The sequence below is a fragment of the Talpa occidentalis genome, unplaced genomic scaffold (assembly GCF_014898055.3).
Source record: "Talpa occidentalis isolate TD23 unplaced genomic scaffold, MPIMG_talOcc4v2.1 talOcc4.2, whole genome shotgun sequence".
Classification (NCBI taxonomy): domain Eukaryota; kingdom Metazoa; phylum Chordata; class Mammalia; order Eulipotyphla; family Talpidae; genus Talpa; species Talpa occidentalis.
The window spans coordinates 129836665-129859120 of NW_023602073.1; the positions used below are offsets into that span (position 1 = coordinate 129836665).

The window sequence follows — 22456 nt, forward strand, 5'->3', positions numbered from 1 at the left end:
CTATACACACAAATGATATATATACATATATGACAGAAAAAGATTTTTACTTACAAACGCACACACATGTGTATGTATGTATGTGTATACACATGTATATATTTTTGTAAGAAAAGCTCTGTAGGGGCTAGGTCTATTCAGTGCCCAACAGGTCAATTCTCACCATTTGATAGTCTATGCATGTGCCTAGTAAATAAAGTGCTTGTTAATTGATGTGTAACAAAACAAATATAAACTTAAGGCATTCTCTGGATGAATGGAGTTTACATTGTCATTGGGTTACAGCAATAAATTAAAATATTCACAGTCCCTCTGTAAGGGAACCTCTGAGCCTGTAGTTAAAACATTGAGTACAGGGCAGGGCCTCCCTGGTGGTACAAGGGAACTACCCACATGGTGCAGCGGACCTCTCCTGCCCGCCCACTGCTCCCCTCAGCAGTGTACTTCGGTCTGTCTGCCTGTTCTGTTCTTCACTCTCTCTTTGGTGGATCCTCTCACCCCTGCACCTCTGGCCTGTACTCCAGTTCTTGTATGAATAAATAAATAAATCTTCAAAAAAAAAAAAAAAAAAACAGCATTGAGTACACTGTGGCGGTTGGCTTTGATAGTTTGAAGAGTCCACACACACCCCTAGCCCTACTTTCTTTCCTGCTACTCGATTCCCTCTGCATTTTCAAATCCATGTGCAATATTGAGTGAATGTTCTGCTCAACACTGCGAGCTCTCCCAGGCCAGGCGAAGCATGCAAATGTTCTGTTCTTTTAGATGTAGAAATACTCTTTTAGGGTTTACTGGCTAAAATACAAAGTTTGTCTCCAGTTTAATTGAAACCTCAGCTTCAAACATGAAAAGAAATGCATGTTTTATAGTCTAGTATTCCCAGTTTGACATCTTGGTCCGGTCTTTGGTCAGGCTTTACTTACAAAGAAAAATTAAATTAAAAATCCATTCCAACGTCAACCATACTTAGCCACTAATTGCTAATGTTATTGATCTTAAGAGAAACTCTAATTTCATTTACTTACATAATTGAAAATTATATAAATATAATTCTAACATAATTTTTTAATCCTACTTTTCAGGCAAAAGTGTGACCTAATAAAATCTTTTCAATTTTCATATTCAACAAATTCACAAAACATAATATCAAACTTGGTCCATTATTAAATAGAAGAATTGTTTTTAAATATTTGCTAAAGACTCCACAATGATACTTTGATATAAGTTGATTTTTAAAAAAGTTTTCCAAAATTAAAAAGTTGAATCTAAGGAAGTTCAAAGACATGTTTTAAATGGAATAAATAAATTACTATGGAAAAGAGCAGAGACTATGATCAAAGGAAGCATAATTACTAAAATATTTATTTTAAAAGATTTGTTGTTCTGAATAGCAATCACCTTTAATTAGTGTTTTATAAATATGTTGCTGTGCATAATATTCTACTGTGGTATGTTTTAATACACTCTTTGGTCATGTTTTTGTACAGTTATAAAATAACAAATGCAGTGTTATTATTACTCAACAGCATATAATGTAACTGATCTCATAAAAACATCAGTAATGATGGGAAAGATGCATGCCTACACGATGACCAAGTTAGCAGCCCAATAACTTCTAGGAGCAAGAAGATTTATAGCTCATCAGGTGCACTTGCAAGGTTAGACTTCAGAGCTTTTGCAATTGGCACTCTCCAGAAGGAGGCAGAAGAATGTGGGTGTGACCTGGAAAGAGTTCCAGGTAACCTTGGGAAAGGCGGGGGTGTGGCCACTATTTGATTTCCATCTTCTCCTCTTCCTTCTATTATGTCTAAACAAACTTTTTGGAAACCAATAAACTGAAAGGTTTTGACTGTAGGATACTCAGTTTTATGATAAATAATTTTTGCAAAGGAAATTGTTCAAATTTGAAAAATCTACTAGATTAGTGGGTTGGGAACTAACAGAATTTACTGTTTTACATAATGGTTTGAATGCTAGGGAACAAACTCAACTTCAGGGAAGAGGGGTGGTGCTTGCTGACTGTGTTCATTCAAATCATAATGGAACAGAGATCATGAGGCCATAAATGCTAACCTAGTTAGACCTAGTTTCTGTGTCTTTTGTGTCCCTTTACCTGGTCTCTCTCTGACTCAGTCTCACACAAGTCCATTCTTTCCTAACCAACTTTTTCTCTCTTTTCTCTGTCACTCCATAACTTCAACTTGCAGAGAATTTTGGCTTCCTCACGCCTGTGGCAATTTGACGACTCTAGTAAAATTGCTCCCTGACGATTATCCCTCATTTCTTGTTCCAAATTTCCGAGGATAAGACACTGTTTGGTCCACCTCATCTCTGTATGCCAGCCCCTGAGTTCGTGATGAAAAGATTATCAATTTTGACTGTTCTTGGGTCAGGCTTGTCGTGTGTGTGTGTGTGTGTGTGTGTGTGTGTGTGTAGTTGGCAAGACTTTAAAGAGCAAAGACTGCGTATGGAGCGTGTTCCTTAGAAAGGCCTGCAGCAGGACTGACAGTGACCAGTAATTCTAGGATACTGCATTTTAATGCCCTCTGACTCTATTAAAATACTCAGTTATTCATTCAACATTTTTATTAAACAATTTCAGAGGGTCAGACACAGCCAAGAAAGTGACACTGCTTTAAAACATGTGCTCCCTGGTGCTCCTCTGTTCCCTGCATGTCTTAGCCTCCTCAGTTCAGGCAGCTGGCACTCATCTCCTCTCACATTTTTGATTTGACAGGTCTATGAAATTTATTTGTTCTGTCAGTATGAAGAAAAGATAAGTTACTATGCATAATCTCCATTTTTGCATAAAAAACTGGGCTTGTGTCTTTTCAGTACAAAAGTCCCACATTGAAACCTCCAAATGATTCTGAGGTATTTTAATCTCTGAAATGATGAAGCTATCATAGTAAGATATAAATAAAGGTAAATATAGATGCCAAAGCAGAGAGGGTCAGGGAAGGTGGGTTTATGGGGAGCAGAATGGAGACCAATATTAAGAAAGAGTGATATTTTCTTATTTAATGCGTTTTAGGAGTCACAGATTAGGATCTTCCCTTATTTGTGTGTTGATGTGGGTTTGGGATTATTTTTCCATGTCTGTTTTAGCTCTTTTTTTCTTTGGAAAATACTCAATTTGTGAAAATGAAAAGGTTTTTCTTTTTCTCAGCCAGGTGACCAAGGTCAACATCAACAGTGTAAGTCATGTTCATAACATGCAGCCATCATATGATGTGGTAAAAATGGCAATTTACCCTGTGGTCTTTCCCACAAAACCCATAACCCCAGGCTAATAAAAAAAAGGGATCAGACTAATCACCCCTATGGAACATTCTAGAAAAATCTGACCAATGCACCTCAAAATAGCCAGGTCTTCAAAAACAAAGGAAGTTTTAGAAACCATCCAGCAGTGAGAGCCCAAGGAAATGCAATAGCTAAATGTAACGCTGCATCCGGAACCAAAAAAAAAAAAAAAAAAAAGAGAGAGAAAATTTCCTAATTAAAAACTAAGGAAACATGAATAAATTATGAGGGTTTTTTCCCAAAATTTTTCTTTTCTTTTCTTTTCTTTTTAAAGATTTATTTATTTTTGCAAGCACTGGGGTACAGGCCAGAAGTGCAGGAGGGTGAGAGAATTCACCAAAGACAGAGCAGGGAGCAGAACAGGCAGAAGGACCGAAATACACTGCTGAGGGGAGCAGTGGGCAAGACAGGAGAGGTCTGCTGCGCCATGTGGGAATCTCCCTGGCTGGCCGGGAATCGAACCGGCACTGCAGAGGCAGCAGACAGCTTCACAGTGCTGCCCTCAATCTGCTGCACCACCAAGGAGCCCAAATTATGAATTTTAATAACAATTTATCAATACTGGCTTAACGTTGTAGCAGATATTTCAAGTTAATATATGATGTTAGCAGGAAAAATCTGGTTACAGGATATATCAAGCTCTACACTATTTTCCCAATTATTTTGTAAATCTGAACTAGTTGTACAAAAATTAATTTAAAAAAGCAAATCTTTTTAGAAAAACATGGAAAAGGTCTTTTTGTTTTAATGAGAAATTCTCATATGGTGGTTCTGATTTGTTATGGCTGTACTTCAAAGACCCTGTTAAAAATTCTCTGAAGATATACCTGATAAACTACTCTTATTCACAGGTTCTGGAAATTAAAAGGGAGAGAAGCAGAAGTTAGGGGGCCAGGAGGGATAGGAGTGATATCTGCCAGAAGTCTTGTCCTTCTATCAAATACAAGGCTATTTAAAAATCAACTATTCATTGACAAAATAATTTAAATCTAGACTCAAAATCATTCACAACCCAGTTCCAATTAAAAAATAACAACAACAAAAGTTAGAAATAGATGAAAAGGGGAAAAAACACCCAGTTCCACTCATATAGCAATGTATTTTCTTCCCCTTCTCCCCCACCATATTCCTTTTTATTGATGTAATCAATATCTTGTAATTTCATTGATATAATCACAGTGTTGATAAAACTGGAATTCTTATACTAAAGTTTTATTATAAACATTTCCCAAGTTACTTCAGGGTCTTCAAAATTTCACTTTAAAAAAAAAGCCTGCATAACAGTCCATCAAGTGGATACACCATAATTTAGTTGAACTTTTCTCTATTGCTGACCTTCCAAAGAATCATTTCTACCATGGAAGAATCAAACTTTCCCCTATTCTTCCTACATTACGTAGCTGAAAGTCGAGAGATGACAGTAGTATATTTATTCCTTGGAAAAACATCCAGTCTGAACTCTTGACCTGTACCTCCTGCTGGGCCAGGGAGGAGGCATGCACTGCCCTTCCAGCAGCTTTCAGGCTGCAGAGCCAGAGCAGAGATTCAGTGCTCCTGGCCTCCTCAGAGACCCCTATTTCCCTTTGAAGGCCTGGCGATGACTTGTGCTAAATATCAAAGTCAGCTGGCCTCGGGCATTTCAACACCTCTAGCCTGCTCTCAAAAGGGAAAATGAAAGTTGCTGCTCTTAATTTTATGCATGGTATGTCTTGAAAATAAAATCTCTTCATGGATAGGAGCTCAAAAGAGGGAATAATAACAGGTGAGAAAGGCAATGTAGATAATAAATCATAAAGCTAGTGTTTTGGAAGGCAGAGGTAATGTGTTATTTCTGAGATGTCATCGTGCTGAGATCATCACCAAAGCCTGTCAACTCCAAAGAGATAAATGCAAGATACATCTGGTTTCCTTTCCGTGTATGTGTGTGTGTGTGTGTGTATCTGTGTAAGTCAAAAGCGATTAAATGATTTATTATTCTTCCTAACTTCCAGAAGTACAAACTCAAGTTTGGTTTTGCTACAGGCAGAGAAATGAAAGAAGCAGATTTATCATTAATTTTAAAGAAAGTTTGTGACAAATAGCACAGGTGACTGGGGGCTGGGACCACTATCTGTATGAGCGCTCAGTACCAGTGTAGAAAAGATCACTGCAATGGCAGAATTTACATCAGGAAGTTGAAAAGCCTGAGTAATGTAAACAAAGGACATTCTGGACTCCCCCACACAAACAAGCAGTAGAAGGAGCTGGGGCTCTGCCGATCAGCCCCATGAGTGAACATTCATGAGGTCACCCCCAGCGAGGACACACAGGCAGTTCCTTTCTTTGTGAATTGGAATTAATACACAGAGCCCATTGCTCCTCCCAAGAGAAAACAGAAGAGCCCAGAAAACCAAGATGAGGCACAGCCAGCCACATCTCTCAGCTCTGATCCACATTGGTGGCTATGAGCCAAGACCCACATGGGTTTAAATTTGAGTTATGGGGAAGGGAGACCCCTACCTGTGCTCTGGCTGCACTGGGTCAGCTTGTACACCCTGGGAAGGCATTTCAGGGTGAAGGGACCTACAATATATTAGGGTTTTGGATAGTTGGACATGACAATTTTCTTTTTTGTTGAGGTTAAGCTGACCTAGTTTACATTACATAGGTAAGATTCTTTAGTATGTGACTAGACCTTAATCCATCATTGGAGATTTTTTTAAGCCTTGAAAACTTCATGCATCCCTTTTCCTCTTATAATACTTGTCCTCTTCACATTTTCAGGTTTCCAGATTATTTCTCCCTTTCAGAAATCCTGGTAACAATTTTTTATGTTTAAATGAATAAAAATCATACAACCCATAATTTATTTTTACAGTTTAGTTGATCTTCTAGCACCAAAACTTCTCTTTCCTCCTAGAAAATCAATCTATGTGTTTAAGAACCTCACATTCTAGTCCATTCTAATAAATCAACCTCCAAATCAGGTTTAGCATTGTGGGGAAAGATGCATATTTATTTACCTTTTCAGAAAGTTAGTGAGCTCCTAGACTACTATATCTAGTTTATCCACATTTATAGTACTCATATGGCCTAGCTGAGTTCTGTAGTCTTGAATAAAGCAGGAAGAAAATAGAGTTGAATAAGGTAGAAAAGGAAAGAAGTAAGAATATGAATATAGACTAAATGCAGAAATCCAACACGAGTTTCTTGATGGTGAATTCTCATGACCCTTCTCTTCCAAGCAGCGGTCCTGAGGGAGTCTGGAGGAAAAGGGATGCATGGAGTTTTCAGGGCTTAAAAAAAATCTCCAATGATGGATTAAGGTCTAGTCACCTGACTGTCTCTGGCTGCCTGAGCTGGGTGCAAGAGATGATGGGGAAGACAGGATTCGTCAGGTCAGGCAAAGGAGAAGTAAAGGTAGCTTCTGAATACATGAAGAACTTCCCCAGCAGGAAGCCTTTGGAAGGTGATAATGAGTTGCCTAGTGGAAGTTACCTTGGCGAGGAAGTTGGGTCTGAATTTTAGTCATAACTTGTCTCCTTTGTAGGGCCTCTACACAATGTTCAACACACTCATGTGTGAGAGACCTGCCAGGGGTGAGAAGAAAGATCATGTTGGGCTGAGCACCAGAGGGGTAGAAGGTAAGGCAGAGGGAAAGCCAGGAAGTTATGGCAGATAACACTGCTGCTAAAACAGGCACTCTGTTGTTTACTCAGTTGCTTTACTGGCATTTAATGGATAAGTCCCCCCCAAAAGGAGTTCTTACAGGGAGATACTCATGAGCCTTCAGGACCAGGACTCTGTCTTCCAAACAACCAAAAGGTCCCAAGATCAGAACTGGAGGCAGGAAAATGAGATCCTTCCTTCTACCAGAACATAGAGACAGGAAAATGAGATCCTTCCTTCTACCAGAACATAGAGATCAGAGCCCATGCGGGCTCAGAAGATGTCAGTGGCTGTTATAAGAGAGGAGTTTTCCCTCCTTTAGGCAGAGAGGGGGCTGTTCTCCAGTAGCACATCTTCAGACTGGGAAACTTTTTGCTCCCTGAAGCTCAGATATCATTGGCCTCCCATGAACTGACTGCAGTCATGGCATTAATTACATTGCAAGGGCTGCTTATGAGTTTGACCCTAAGGCAGGTCTATTATAGGTGAAACATCCTATTCTGATTTAACACATGCCTTCAGCCTTATACACAGGTCAATTTTCTTGGGAGCTCAGAGGGCTTCTCATGATAATTCATCTTTTCAGCACCCCCATGAGGAATCCTATGGACTGTGATTGGAGTGTCCAATGAGTCTCCACGACATAGTGGTGAGTTACCCGCCTGGTGCCAGCCAGCCGAAAGGCTCTGTGTTTAGACTGGTTTTAAGCCCTTGGCACTGGGTCCTTGACTGACACTTCCATTAGCTGTTTAAAGTGACACATGGATTCACCACTGGTTATATGACAGGGAAGAAACAAAATATGACATGCAGAAATGGAAACACTCTCGTAGCAAATTCAAATTGACAGCATTTGCTGAGCAAGTTCACAGCTTTGGGAATTTGGAGACTTCTGGGTTTTAGAATTTGAACTGATTAGAAAGAGAAGTTAGCAATTTAATTCCTGCCCCACTTTACTGTCATGCCTTTTATGTGTGGCCACATGTAAGTTCCTATTTGCCAGTATATGGACACATCTGTCCATCTCAGCTCTAATTGGGACTTTTCAGTTAATTGCACTAAAGGAGACTATACTCTATTAATAGCAAAAGACAACTTATTTCTTTGAACATAGACTCATGAGCTATTAATCCTAAAATCAAATCTTGAATGTGAAGAAATCTTAGGTTGTTTTTTTTTTTTAAAAAAAATGAAATAAAAACAACAATGCTTTATTCCCAAAGCAATGTCTTTGGAACAGAGTACTACATATTTCTATTAGGTTTTCATTTCTTTGACTTCTCTATTATTAAGGCACAGTGATGGCTCCTAGTGGGTGGAAGGAACCTGGATTCTCCTGAAAGGAAAGCTTAAGACACAAGTTTGCAGGCAGGCAGTTAATTTGAAAATGTACATTTCCTGTATACTGGGTGCTTTTGCTTATTTTGTCTCATTTAATTTTCACAATTCTAAAAAAAAAAGCAATAACAAGTAAACTTTAAATGACACCATTCTAAGACACACACAGATAGACACTCAATAGTAACCACTACCAATATTTTTAGTATTCCATTTTATAAAGAAAGAAACAAGATGGAGAGAAGCAAGGAAAGTGCCCAAGGTTTTGCATCCAGTTAAATGCAGTGAAGACCAAGGCTGGTCTTCTTTGTGTTGTCTTTGCACTAGGTAGACTATGCTTAGACATGGAGCTCTCCTGCTTTATAATAGTGGAATAGCATGTTTGCTTATGTGTTTGTTTGGTTATTTATTTCAGTTTACTTTGGTTTTTTAAAATCGATTTAATTTTTAGATCAATTTTACATTTATAGTAAAACTGAGTAGGAGGTAGAGAGATTTGTCATATTGCCCCATCGCGCAGAGCCTGCCATGTGATCAGCTCCCTCAGAATGGTGCATTTGTTACAGCTGATAATCTACATTGATACGTCATTGTCATCAAAAGCACATACTTCATAATAGGGTTCACTCTGAGTGGTGTGCTTTCTTTGGATTTGTACAAATGCACATGGATATATATCCACCATTATGTATCACACAGAATAGTTTCACTGTCCTGAAAAATCCTTCACACTCCACCTGTCCATCATTTCCTTTTCCCTGAACCCTGGAAATCACTGATCTTTGTACCGCTACCATATAGCATGTAACATTTTTAGAGGGATGTCTTTTCATTGGTAATATGCATTGAAGATTTCTTCATGTCTATTTTGACTTAATAACTTCTTTTTAGCACAGCATTATATTCCATTGTCTGGATGTATCACAATTTATCCACTCATCTGATGAAGGACATTTTGGTTTCTTTAAGTTTTGGCAATTATGAATAAAGTTGCTATAAAATCCCCGTGTAGGTTTTTGTGTAGACATACAGTAAATATCAAGGAGCATGAATGTTGGATCTCAGGTAAGATAATGGTTAATTTTATAAAAAACTAACAGTAGCCCTATAAAGTGACTATACCATTTTGCATTCCCACCAGCAAAAATTCCTAGTGCTCCAAATCCTCACCAGCACTTGGCGTTGTCAGTCATCGGGATTTTAAGTGTGTAGAAGCATCTCATTGTTGTTTTAATTTGCATTTTTCCCTGATGACATATGATGTGGAGCACCTTTCATATGTATATCTGCAATCTGTATATCTTTTTTTTAATAGATTTTTATTTTTATTTATTTATTTTATTTATTTATACAAGCACTGGGTACAGTCAGAAGCACAGGATGGTGAGAGAATTAACCAGAGCCAGAGCAGGGAGCAGAGCAGGCAGAAGGACCGAAGTACACTGCTGAGGGGAGCAGCAGGCGGCAGGAGAGATCTGCGCGCCATGTGGGACCCTCCTCTGGTGGCTGGGAAGCAGCCGGGGATCGAACTGGTGCTGCAGAGGCTGCGGGCAGCTTCGCAACCCAGCGCTCAACCACTGCACCACCGGGGAGGCCCAATCTGTATATCTTCTTTAGAGAGATAACTGATAAGGTCTTTGCTCCAAGTTTTAATCATATTGGTTGTTTTCTTCATGTTGAGTTATAAGAGTTCTTTGTATATTTTGGATAACGGTTGTTTATCATTTATGTCTATTTCAAATATCTTCTCCCAGTCTATGGCTTGTCTGCTCTGGGTTTCTGCTCTGATTAAGTTGTGATTCTCTGTATTATCTGTCTCTCCAACTTGGAGGGAAGTGGTTTCCCTGTGACCTCATTTCCATTATAGACTTAAGAAGAGTCCTTGATTTTTCAGTTTGTTCAGTTTTCTACTTGTTAAGATAGAGTGGCAACTTCCAAGCTCTTTATATGCCACACCAGAAACCAGAACTCAGTGTGTTTATTTGATAGAAGAGGAAATTATATTCAAGGAACCTGATAGATTTGCATTAACTACCTCACCATAACTCTCCTCTTGCCCCTCTTAGAGCTGCAATAGCCTGTGGGGCCACTTTTGATCACAAGATCCTGCTCCCCCTTTGGCCTATTTGTCTAACCATAGAGGATTAGACAAGGATAGATAAAAGGAAAGAAAAACCATAGGTTGGCAGGTAACCTCTGACTTATTGACTGGTATTAAAATCTAAATGACCTGACCCATCCTGATCACTCCTTTTAGAGAAAATGAAATGAAGATGAAGACCTTTTTAATCAATGAGAAGTCAGAAAGGTCATCAGAGCAGACTTGAATAATGGACAGTCTCATTAATCTCAAGATGGTGGGTTCACACACCATACTTTTGAGCTGCCCCAAATCCAGCACAGTTCCCACTCCAGGCTCCATAAGACCCAGCACCAGGTGGTTTCTGCCCTGGTGGTGGGTCTTCTGAGATTATTTTGCTGGCAAACCTCTGCTACAAATTTGTTTTGTTTTGAGCTAACCTGGCTGGATCTCTGCTCTATATTATCAAGCTCCTTCCACTCAGATCAAAAAGCAGTGTGTCTCATCTAGCAGTTTGTGATTATATTCCAAGGTGAATTTGAAAATGTAAAGAGGTCAAAAGAAATGGGACCTAATTTAACAAATGCTAAGTGGACACAAGATATTATCTGCACCACAAATACCTTGAAATGGGAGGGAATGCAATGTATTCACAGTAAATATCAAGGAGCATGAATGTTGGATCTAAGGTAAGATTATGGTTTCTTTGGAAGAGGTTTCTTTGCTCTGGGTCTGCACTGGAAGAGCTCCACCCAGGGTGTACTGATAAGGAGCCCCATAGCCTGGAGAAAGCAAATATGGCAAAATGTCAAAATAATACAAGTGTGGTCAACTTTCAATTTAGTCTGCTTCCTTATAGCAATAGAAATAAAATCCCATCTTATTTTTCACCCTCTAAAGCCTCTCAAAATAAACATCAATTTCCTGTTTAGACTAATATTGTGCATTGATTATACTCTTGAATTGCTTCCTTTCTTATTTTATATTTTTTCTAGTTTTCTATCACTTTACACTTTGATTTCTCCATTCATTTTTGTAATCCTTGCATCTAATTTGATTTGATTTTTCATTATCATTTTTCTTTTAGCTTTGATTATTTTACTGTTTTACATATCATCTCTGATTATTTTTTATTAATTTAATAAAATGTAATGCTTAAAAATTTAATGTTTACAGAGAACAAAGTTTTAAACAGAACACTGTAACATCTGTCTTGAAGAGACCTAATCTACAGGGGCAACACTCTTTTCTCATGCCCCGTACCAGCCAACCCTTTGAAGCAGTTACAATATGTAATTGATTCACTGTGGTGGTAGGGGGACTCGAGTCAATAGAGATGTATTATTCGGGAACCTTCATCAATACAATTTTAAATCCCACTTTGCAAAGCACCCATGAAGTATTGATTCTTCTAACACTACTCCTCAGAAGAAGATGCAACCCTGTAAGAGGTAGGGTTTATAGCCAGGTTTCTGGAGTTCAGTTTTCAGTCTTTCTTCCTAAACTGCCCTTATTAGCTTCTTTCAGAACAGTTACAAGAAAATGACTTGAACCACTGTGGTCATAAATACAGGATTTCTTATAAAATTAAACATATATTTACCAGAGGAGCCAACAATCTATTTCCAATTTCACCCTAGATAAATGAAAACCACATTCACACAAAAACCTAAACATGATTATGGATAGTAGCTTTGTTTCTAAAGTGGTAGAAACCAGAAATAACCCAAATTTCTTTCAATTAGTGAATGGTCATAATAGCTGTGATGCATCCATATGATGGACTAATTCAGCAAAAGAAACAAAGAATTATTGGCATGTGAGAAGCATTAATGAAGTTCATACATGCATTATACTAAGGGGAATAAACAGACTTAAAAACCTACATATGTGACTTTTGGGAAAAGGCAAACCTGAAGAGTCAAGAAACCAGTTCAGAGGTTGTCAAGGGGTATGGGTGGAGGGGTTGACTACTAACTAGCATAAATTTTTGAGCAATGAAAATATCCTGTCTTAACTGAGGTGGTAATTACCCTACAATATGTGTTAGTTGAAACTCACAGAATCGGGCACTTGATTAATTTTTATAGTATAATATCAAAACCAGGACATTGACATTGTACAATAGCATTGATTAGACTATGGACCATATTCAAATTTAACATTGGTGGTTCAGTGGTAGAATTCTTGCCTGCCAGACTCCTTGCACATTGATTGAAATCTTCAATCAATGGAAGGAACAGACCTTCTAGGTCCTTTCAAATTAGATAAGTTTCTCTTCTCTTAGAAACCTGAATCTGTGGCCCTAAGACTCACCTAGGGTGTTTCCAACTCCCCTGATCAGGGAAAATTCTACTCAAATGCTTGTCACAGACGCACAGTCTCAAAACCAGTTATCCTGTATCTCTGTTACACCCTTCAGCCAGATTTCACTTGAAACCAAAAGGACTATTTCCATCTTGCATCAAATCTTGCCTCCCAGGGTCACTGTTTGAAATGCAAGCTTGCAAGCTTTTTTCATGTATTTCCCATACTCTCATCCTCAGAAGGGCAATGTTGCATGCTTTTACCAGCCCATCCTTCCACTCCTCTCCTTTCTCTAAGATTTTCCAACTATATTCTCTGAAATTCTTGTCTTGCAGTAAACTCTTTATAGACACACACACACAAACACACACACTTACACTTACACAGTCTCAATATATTAGCACAGCATAACATCATCTTCATATCTTAAGTAAGAATAGACTGCTTCACAAAGTCATCATCTCTAAAACCTTAACTGGAGCCTCCCTGGTGGCACAGAGGTTAAAGACAATGCTATCAAGCTACTGCCCAGCCACTACCACACGAGTTCAATCCCCTGTCAGCCAGGGAGCTGACCCACATGGCGCAGCAGACCTCTCCTGTCTTACCCTCTGCTCCCCTCAATAGTGTATTTCAGTACATCTGCCTGTTTTGTTTCCCACTCTTTTTGGTGAATCCTCTCCCCCCCTGACCTCTGCTTTCACCCCAGTTCTTATATGCATAAATAAATAAAGCTTTAAGAAAAAAAATCCTAAAATCTTAACAGGAAGATATCAATACTTTCTGGTTTTACATAAGCAGAAAACATCCAAATGACAGCACCATCATCTCATCTGATTACTATGAGGTCACAAGATGGTGTCAATATCTCACGGTTCCTCATTGCCTCTTCCAAGCACTTATTCTTTCATCTTTGCATGAAGACCACCAAGGCATCTTACTGGTCTGCCTTGAAGCATCAAGGTAGCTGTCTGCTATCTGACATAGGGGTCAAATCTGATATATAGCTCCCATCTCTACCTATGTCCTCTATCATATAAAATAACACATTTGTCATTGTCCAGATGGATCACCTTTTCAACCCTCTAGCTTCCCAGATTCTTGAATTTTTTAATTCCAGTGCCCTTTACATTTTGTTTACATTCTAACAATATAATTACACCAATGACCACATCATAGACATGCTGTAAATCAGAACCCTCCCTTATGTGATACCTTGAGCTCTAATAGTCACTCTGATTTATCTCCTATTTTTGAAGTTTTCCATCTCCACTGATGTCTTTAATCTATTTTTTAAAGATTTATTTATTTATGCATACAAGAGCTGGTGTACAGGCCAGAGATGGGTTGTGTGTGAGAGGATTCACCAGAGACAGAGTGGGGAACAGAACAGGCAGACTGACTGAAATACACTGCTGAGGGGAGCTGCGGGCGAGACAGGAGAGGTCTGCTTTGCCATGTGATTATCTCTCTGGCCAGCCAGGGATCGAACTTGTGCTGCAGAGGCTGCAGATTGCTTCACAGTGTGGTGCTTAACCCCTTGAGCCACCAGTGAGGCCCCACCTTTAGTCTATTTTTGATGTTCATTGTCTCTTTAAGGTGCACTAATTGTTCCATTATCTCTTGAAAATCCCATTTTTTCTCAATCAGTTTCTTTTTCTTTTTTTTTTTTTTAAGATTTATTTATTTATTTATACAAGCACTGGGTACAGTCAGAAGCGTGGGAGGGTGAGAGAATTCACCAGAGCCAGAGCAGGGACCAGAACAGGCAGATGGACGCTGAGGGGAGCAGTGGGCGGCAGGAGAGGTCTGCGCGCCATGTGGGACCCTCGCCAGTAGCCGGGGATCGAACTGGTGCTGCAGAGGCTGCGGGCAGCTTCACAGCCCAGCGCTCAATCACTGCGCCACCAGGGGAGGCCCCTCAATCAGTTTCTTGCTAAATTTATTTAGTTTCTTTTTTTTTATTTTAAAGATTTTTATTTATTGTTATACAAGAATCAGGGTACAGGACAGATGCACGGGAGGGAGAGAGGATTCACCAGAGACAGAGCGGGGATCAAAACAGGCAGACTGAGGAAATACACTGCTGAGGGGAGCAGTGAGTGAGACAGGAGAAGTCAGCTTCACCATGTGGGATTCTCGAGGGCTGGCCAGGATCAAACCCGCACTGCAGAGGCTGAGGACAGCTTCACAGTGAGGCATTCAACCGCCTGCGCCACCAGGGAGGCCCAGATTTATTTAGTTTCTTATCCAATCTGAGCAATGTGTTTGATAATATGAATTCTCTACCTTCAATTCAACTCCCAGGCTTTCCCCTTGTTAGACTGTATATTTCTGTCAAAGCACCAACAGCCCTTCATGCTCAAAAATCTGTGCTCTATTATTCTACAGTAAAATACTTAGCCTTGCTAAAGGAAATGTTCTGAACAATCAAGTTAGTGCCATTACATAGCCAGGGTCTTCAGCTGGACTATCTATGTGATTCAATAAAGTCCTTTGCTTATCCACAATAATCTACCACTTTACTCATTTTCTCAAATTCTGTCAAGCCTTCACCTTCTATTCAATCTCCCTACCCACACTGTATACTTTAAACCAATAAGTACAAGTCTGAGATCACTATGACAGCAGTAAGGCCTCCAAGATGATTCCAATGATCCTTAGTCGTTTCACGGCTTTGTTAAATTAGCATATGTTATTAGGGTGCTGAATGAGGAGTTGAAGATCCACAACAGACTTCAAGAGAAATTGAATTAGAAAAGTTTATTAGTCACAGGTCCTGAAGGAAGCATGCCTCAAGGGGTCACATGGATACTTCAAGCCAGAGTACAGAGAGAGAGAGGTAGGACCTGTCATACATGGCCATATTAGGGCCCATAGGTATAGTGTTTTTGGATTTCTAGGCTAGGACTGGATTGCTTAATTTAAACCAAAAGAGTGGAGTTTTGTTAAGTTCCACAGGTCTCTTTTCCAAGGGGCGTATATGGCATACAAGTATGGGAGGCAGGGGAGACTGTTGAATGTAAGGGCTGTTAGGGCAAGTCATATTGGGAGCTTACATTTGTTTGTGACTCTCTGAGCACCTATTAGGGCTTATACTTGTGGGAGGAGCTAGTATTAGTTTAAGGTCACTCCAACTTAGTCAAACAAATGGATGCTGAGTGAGAGATGACATGGAGTAACTTAGCTAAACTCTTGACAGCTTTTGATATCCATGACCTTATGTAGTGTCCTCTTTCCAAGAAATTATGCATAAACAACAGCGTATGGGTGCAGGTGACAACAGGTGACTACCAAGGCTAGGTCATAAAAGTTGCAGGCTCTGCCTTGGCATCTTAGGTCACTTACTCTTATGGAAGTTAAGCTGAAGGCCAGGAGGTAAGTCCAGCCCCATTGTGGGGAGGACTAACACTGAGGAACAGAGGCCTCCCACCTGTACAATACATGAGTCATGTGTGGGCACCACCTTGGATGTGGATCCCCCATCTCCAGTCAAGCATTCAGACAGCTGCAGTCTCAGCTAACATCTCGACTAAAATTTCACGAGAAACTTAGAGCTGAACCACACAGCTAAACTGCTTCTAAATTATTGATACACAGAAGTGCAAGAGATACTAGTGTCTATTATTAGTTTAAGTCACGAAATTTTGTGATAATTTGATATATAGCCACAGATAACCATTATAGATGGATTTACAGGAACAAGGCTGGAAGCAAGAAGACTGGTTAGGAGGTCATAAAATAATACAGACAAATGCTAATAAGGACCCTAATGTAGACTGTGGGATATAGATGGATATAAGAGGAAGATCTGAGAAATATTAAGCAGTATAGATGTGCATGAAATTGAGTAGATATGGGTGTTCAGGAGCATATAATCATTCTCAGCTTTCTAGCTTTGGTGGCAAGCTGCCAAATGTTAAAATAGAAAATGCAGAAAGAAAAGAGGATGACTGAAGAGGATGATGCACTCATAATTGTGATTTGATTTTGAGATGCACTGGAGTTCTATGTAGATACACACCGGAGACCTCTATAGCGCTAACTTCAATGTCTCTTTTCAGCCCTTAGTTTGCTGCAGTGTTCTACTACACTTGACACAGTTATTTCACTGCTATTTCTTATTTCTGCAAATTTTCTACTTTCTTGGCTCAAGACTTTTCTGGATCTTCTCCAACTCTCACATTTTCTCCTGTCTCCCTCATCACTTCCTTTGCTCATTCAAACATTGGTGTTCACAGGATTCCACCTCAACCTGTTACTCTACTCTTCCAAATGCTCTACAGTGGGTCCCTAAGACCCGCCCATCTCTGAGTCATCCCCTGAGATTCAGAAGAATAAGATTTCAAAACAAATAATCTGGTATATTCTCTCTCATGGCTATGTATTCACATTTTAATTGATTTATATTGCATTCTTCACATCAGCTCAAGTTTTATGTTATTACTTGTGATATTATGACTTAGAATAATATATTGATTTTCATCCCTGTATCTGGCTTAGGATTCCCTAAATGCTGGCAATTTCCTAAATAAGAGGAAATAACAAAGTTACCTTTTGTTACAATATTTGATTATTCCCCTTCATTCTTGAAATAGGTACAGAGCAATATAGGGTTTTATTGTTGCTCATAACAAGTTTCTGTCAACCACATCTGAATGTATGTTAATATGGCAACTTTGGATCCCCCTGAGGATGGGGGCTGGTTGCCAGGGGAACAAACTGTATAATTAGAAAGTTGGAATTTTCAACCCCACTGCTTGACCTTCAGAGGGGGGAAAACAACTGAAAACTGTCTTAATCACTAATGGCCAATGAGCTAGTCAATCATGTTAATATGATGAAACTGCCAGAAGAATCCCTGGAGGCTACTGGGTTGGTGAATAGGCAGAGGTCCTGAGTGGGACTCCTAGATAGGGGGTGGGAACTCTGCACCCCACCCCACATACCTTGTCCACATGCTTGTCCTAAGCATCTCTTTCATCTGACTTTTCCCTGAGTTGTATCCTTTTATAATTGATGATCTAACAAGTAAAATGTTTTCCTGAATTCTGTGATCCACTCTAGCAAGTTACGCAAATCTGGGTAAGTTATTATGGACACCTCAGATTGACAACTGAATAATTAGAACACATGTATTGACTTTTGTGATTGGCTTCTGAAGGGCAAGGGTGGGGGCTGTATTGTGGTTCTGAGCCCTTAGCCTACAGATCCAGGATGTTCTGCAAAAACTCATTATAGTACTCAAAACTGTGAATGTCATTGAAAACAAGGAAAGACTGAGACACTGTCTCACACCAGAAGAGACTACATGCACAACCTAATGGGTTGTGGCTTCCTGGGTGAGACTCTGGAACAGAAATAGGACATGAATAAGAAAGTTGATAATTCCAAATAAAATCTAGAGTTTAGTTCATAGTGATGTAGGGACTTCAGTTTATCAGCTTTGACAAACATGCCATAGTAATGAGATAATAACATTAAGGGAAACTGAAACTGGATTGAGAATATACAAGAGTTCTCTGTATGATCTTTACAACCTTTTTGTAAGTTGAAAAATCATCCCCAAACAAAAAGCTTATTCACGAATTTTTTGTGTATGTGTTTGTGTATATATATATACATATATACATACATAATTATGTGTACATATACACATATAAAAACATGATAAAAATTAGTTATATTTACATAGGAATAAATATAACAAAAGTGTGTAAGAGAATATATAAAACTAACGAACAGTATTAAAGGATATAAATAAATAGAAATGCCATTTCATGCATAGGAACTTTCAATGTAAAAATGATATGAATTCTCCCCAAATTAATATGTAAACTCAACATAATTTCCATCAAAGTATTTTTTCATGGACCTAAAGTAACTGATTCTAAAATGTTTATGAAACAGCAAAGTGACAAGAAATGTTAATTCCAACATCAAGGAATAGAGTTATGATAAATCTGTAGTACTTCAAGCAGTGTGACAATTTTAGATATTAACAAATAAAATCAGTGGAACATGATAAGAGGCTAAAACAAACAATTATATATATATATATATTCATACATACACACATATGTCACAGACACACAAACACATGTCAGAGAGAGAGATGTTCAGTTTTGTACATCTCAATTTTGTTTTTTTGTTTTTATACATCTCAATGTCCAATTTTGTTCAACTCAACTGGGCTAAAGGATGCCCAGATAGGCAGTAAAATATTTTGCTATTTCTGGGCGTGAGGCTGTTTCTGGAAGAGATTGACATTTAAGTAGGTGAACTCAGGGGGAGGGAGAGAGGGAGGGAGGGAGGGAGGGAGGGAGGGAGGGAGGGATTGAAGGGAAAGAAGACATGAAGTGGAGGAAGGGTGTTGAGGCTGAGACTTTAGATAGCAAGGCCAGGAAATGCCTCATGAGAAGGTGACTTTGGGGTAGAGCTCTGACAGGAGGCTGGGAGGGAGGCATAGCTCTCTGGAGGAAGAGCATTCAGGCAAAGAGGACAGAAAGTACAAAAAGGCCGAGAAGCAGGAGCACACCGGCTGAGTTAACGAAGAGTGGGAAAGGCCATGAGATTGGAGCAAAATAAAAAAGGAGAGAAACTGCAGAAAAATCTAAAAGGCCATGGCCATGGCCACTGGGCCAGTGTGGGCCATACCTTAAAGAAGGTAGGGTCAATGCCAGAGCGCTCTGAACAGAGAGTGGCATCAACTACCTAAATGTATACTGGATGCCATTTTCTCAATAAACTAGGGGAAGGTATGGAAACACAAATGGTGCAAGCTAGCTGAGGTGAAGAAAATGATTAACTCCTGACTACATTATACCTGGTGAGCTGACTGGACTATTGGACTATACCTGTTGAGCTGACTGGACTATTAACAGACTAGACATGGAGAAGAGGAAAGGATGACTGCAAGGGTTTTGGTAGCTGGAAGAATGGATGGCATTGCTATCAATGGAGAGAGGGAAGAACACTGGAGAAGCAGACTTAGTGGGAAGGCCGAGACCTCAGTTTTGGACAGAGAAAGTTGGGAGTCATTATAAAATATCTATGTGGAAGGCTGATAAGTGGTTAAATGAGTGAACTTATATTTCACTGGAGATTCTTGTCTAAAGATACAAATTTGGGAGTCAAATCAGTAAATGAGTGTGATTCAAAGCCATGAAATTAGAGCGGATCAAGTTGGGTAATCATAAATATTAATGTGTAAACAGATCACCAGGGGATCTTTTTAAATGCAGAATCGGATTCATTAAGTCTGGAGTGAGGCATTTCTAACTCTACCAGCTGAAGATGATGTTGCTACTTCCCAGCACTGAGTAGGGAGTAGAAAGGACACAAGGTATGAGGGTAGATGGTGAAGAAAGTAGATGTGTGGTTTAATTCCTGTAATTCTCTGATATTTAGAGGTTGGGGAATTAGCTAAAGGGGACCATGGATTAACAGCCAGAGGTAAATGAAAAACCAGGCCTGTGTGTTGTCCCAGAAAGAAGTGATCAGCTCTGAAGATATTTCTGATAAGGTCACATAAGATGAGAACTGAGACCTGAGTATTGGGATTAGCAGTTATAAAGTCATCAGCAACCTGACAAGCACAGCTGCCATGGAGTGACAGGCCTGCACCTTCAAGAGAGAGTAGGAGAAGGGTAATCAGACTCTTTCCAAGATCTTTGCTCTAAAGGGGGTACCACTGAAGGAGAAAAGAAGATCAAAATAAAATCTTTAAAGATGGATAAAATAATTGTATGTTAATAGGATATATCAGTAGGAAGAGAAAAACTAATACTGCAGTTCTTGAGTGGAGGAGGTGATTTTTGCTGGGGTCAGCAGCCCCTCCATGGGGATAGGAGAGAATATAGAATACACAGGGTTCTAGACAAGTAGATGAGAATCTGCGGGGATAGATGGGATAGATGGGAAATAGTCTCCTCTGATTGCATCCTTCCCCCACCCACCTTGAAATAAAAGCATGTAATTATAGCTATGAGTGCAAGTGGGGGAGTTTCGAGGTTGGAGAAGAATGTATGAAGCATTTGCTTTAGAGATGAGAGGATGACTAAATTAGAGAAATACAGTATGATTGCTGAGCAGTGTTGAGGGTCCACTTGAAATGATTGTCAAGGATTTAAAGTGAGGTCAGTCAACATAGTTGCTCTCTAACCACATTCAGTTCTGTAGACTGTAGGTCAAAGCACAGAATAAGCAGGGTGTTGGATATGTAGGCCTATGCTTTAGCCACAATAAATAAGTTCTGAAAAAAATTTTTGAGTCTCAAGTGAGTCAATAGCCATCTTACACATGGGTAATAAACACAATCATAGCCATAAAATTATAGATCTTTTAATATTGCCTAACACCATTTTAAACTCTATATCCTCATTTAGTCTTTATGAAAAACCTTATGACAGAGAATGAACACCATATTGTCATGATTTTTTAGATTTTATAGATGAAGAAATGGAAGTTCTGGTGGTAAATAATGCCCCAGCTCATACACCTAATATTGAATCACAGAAAGGACCTGCCAGTGTCCTTAAGGACAGAGGGAGCATCAGAAGCAAAGTCTGTTAATTGCAGTCAGTTAATTGCATTCATCCTGAATGCAATTTTTTAAAAAGATTTATTGATGTCTCAAGAACTGGGGTATAGACCAGAGGTGTGGGGCAGGGAATGAGAGGATTCACCAGAGACAGAATGGGGAACAGAACAGCAGACTGACTGAAATACACTATTGAGGGGAGCAGCAGGTGAGACAGGAGAGGTCTGTTGCGCCATGTGGGTAGCTCCCTGGCTGGCTGGGGATCGAACTTGTGCTGCAGAGGCTGCAGACAGCCTCACAGTGCTGTGCTCACCGCCTTGTGCCACCAGGGAGGCCCCTGAATGCAACTTTAAGGACAGCCACATACAGCCCAGAAACAGAGAAGCTACTTTACTCAAAATGTATTTTTAATGTTTTAAAGTTTTTGTAGAAAAAATAAGTGGACCCAAATCTTTTCATGGAAATGCACATTTCCTTTTGTGCAAATATATGAGTCCCTTGTGCTCTAGTCAAATGACTTATTTAAATATGACAGGAGTGACACCTCCCCAACTTGGGAGTGACCCAGAATGACATGCTTTTGTTCAGTGACTTCCTGAGTCTACAACCATGGCCATCCATGCTGCCTTCTCCAAAATTCAAAAAGGTTTTTGGGGATAGGAAATTCCAGGACTTTGGGGAGCGCTTCATCCTGATACAGTTTCCATAGCTTTAGGTATCAGAGCTGATAATGGGCAAAATAAGTAAAAGAGTGTTTGAGTATGTCCAGTTTAACTATTCCTAAGATAAAAGGTATCTTTTATTGATTCTTGATTAAGATCCTATTGATTCTTTTGTGTTGAAAGTGGCTCTTATGGAAAGGAAATCCATAAACGATTCTTCTGTGCCTCCTTTGGAAGGATGACTAGTAGCTTCTGGCACAGAATATTAGACAGGGGCTTGTACATAATACTTAGGTATACTGTGTGGTAGTCTTGGCTGGCCAGTTGACAATGTCTTCTTTAGTCTGACCATCCTGTGAAGGTATTGCATTGAGCTTGAATAAACTGCTCAAGGATTCTCAGCTAAAAAGTGGCAGAGAATTGGGATTCTAACTGACCTCTGAAAGAATAATATTCTCAACAAGTTAACAAAATAGGACTCCATTTCTGTTAACTCTTTTTTTTTTTATTTTTGACCTGTCAGATTCTGCTTTTACAGGTTTAGAAATAATCTAACTTTTCAACACAATCCAAAAA

The 22456-nt window shown here is 39.4% G+C and overlaps 1 long non-coding RNA gene across 1 annotated transcript in view; it reads right to left on the reverse strand.

Moving 5' to 3' along the window:
* LOC129146243 (uncharacterized) overlaps window positions 1–22456 on the reverse strand; it is a 211531-nt gene that overhangs the window by 42023 nt on the left and 147052 nt on the right. The window lies entirely within an intron of this gene.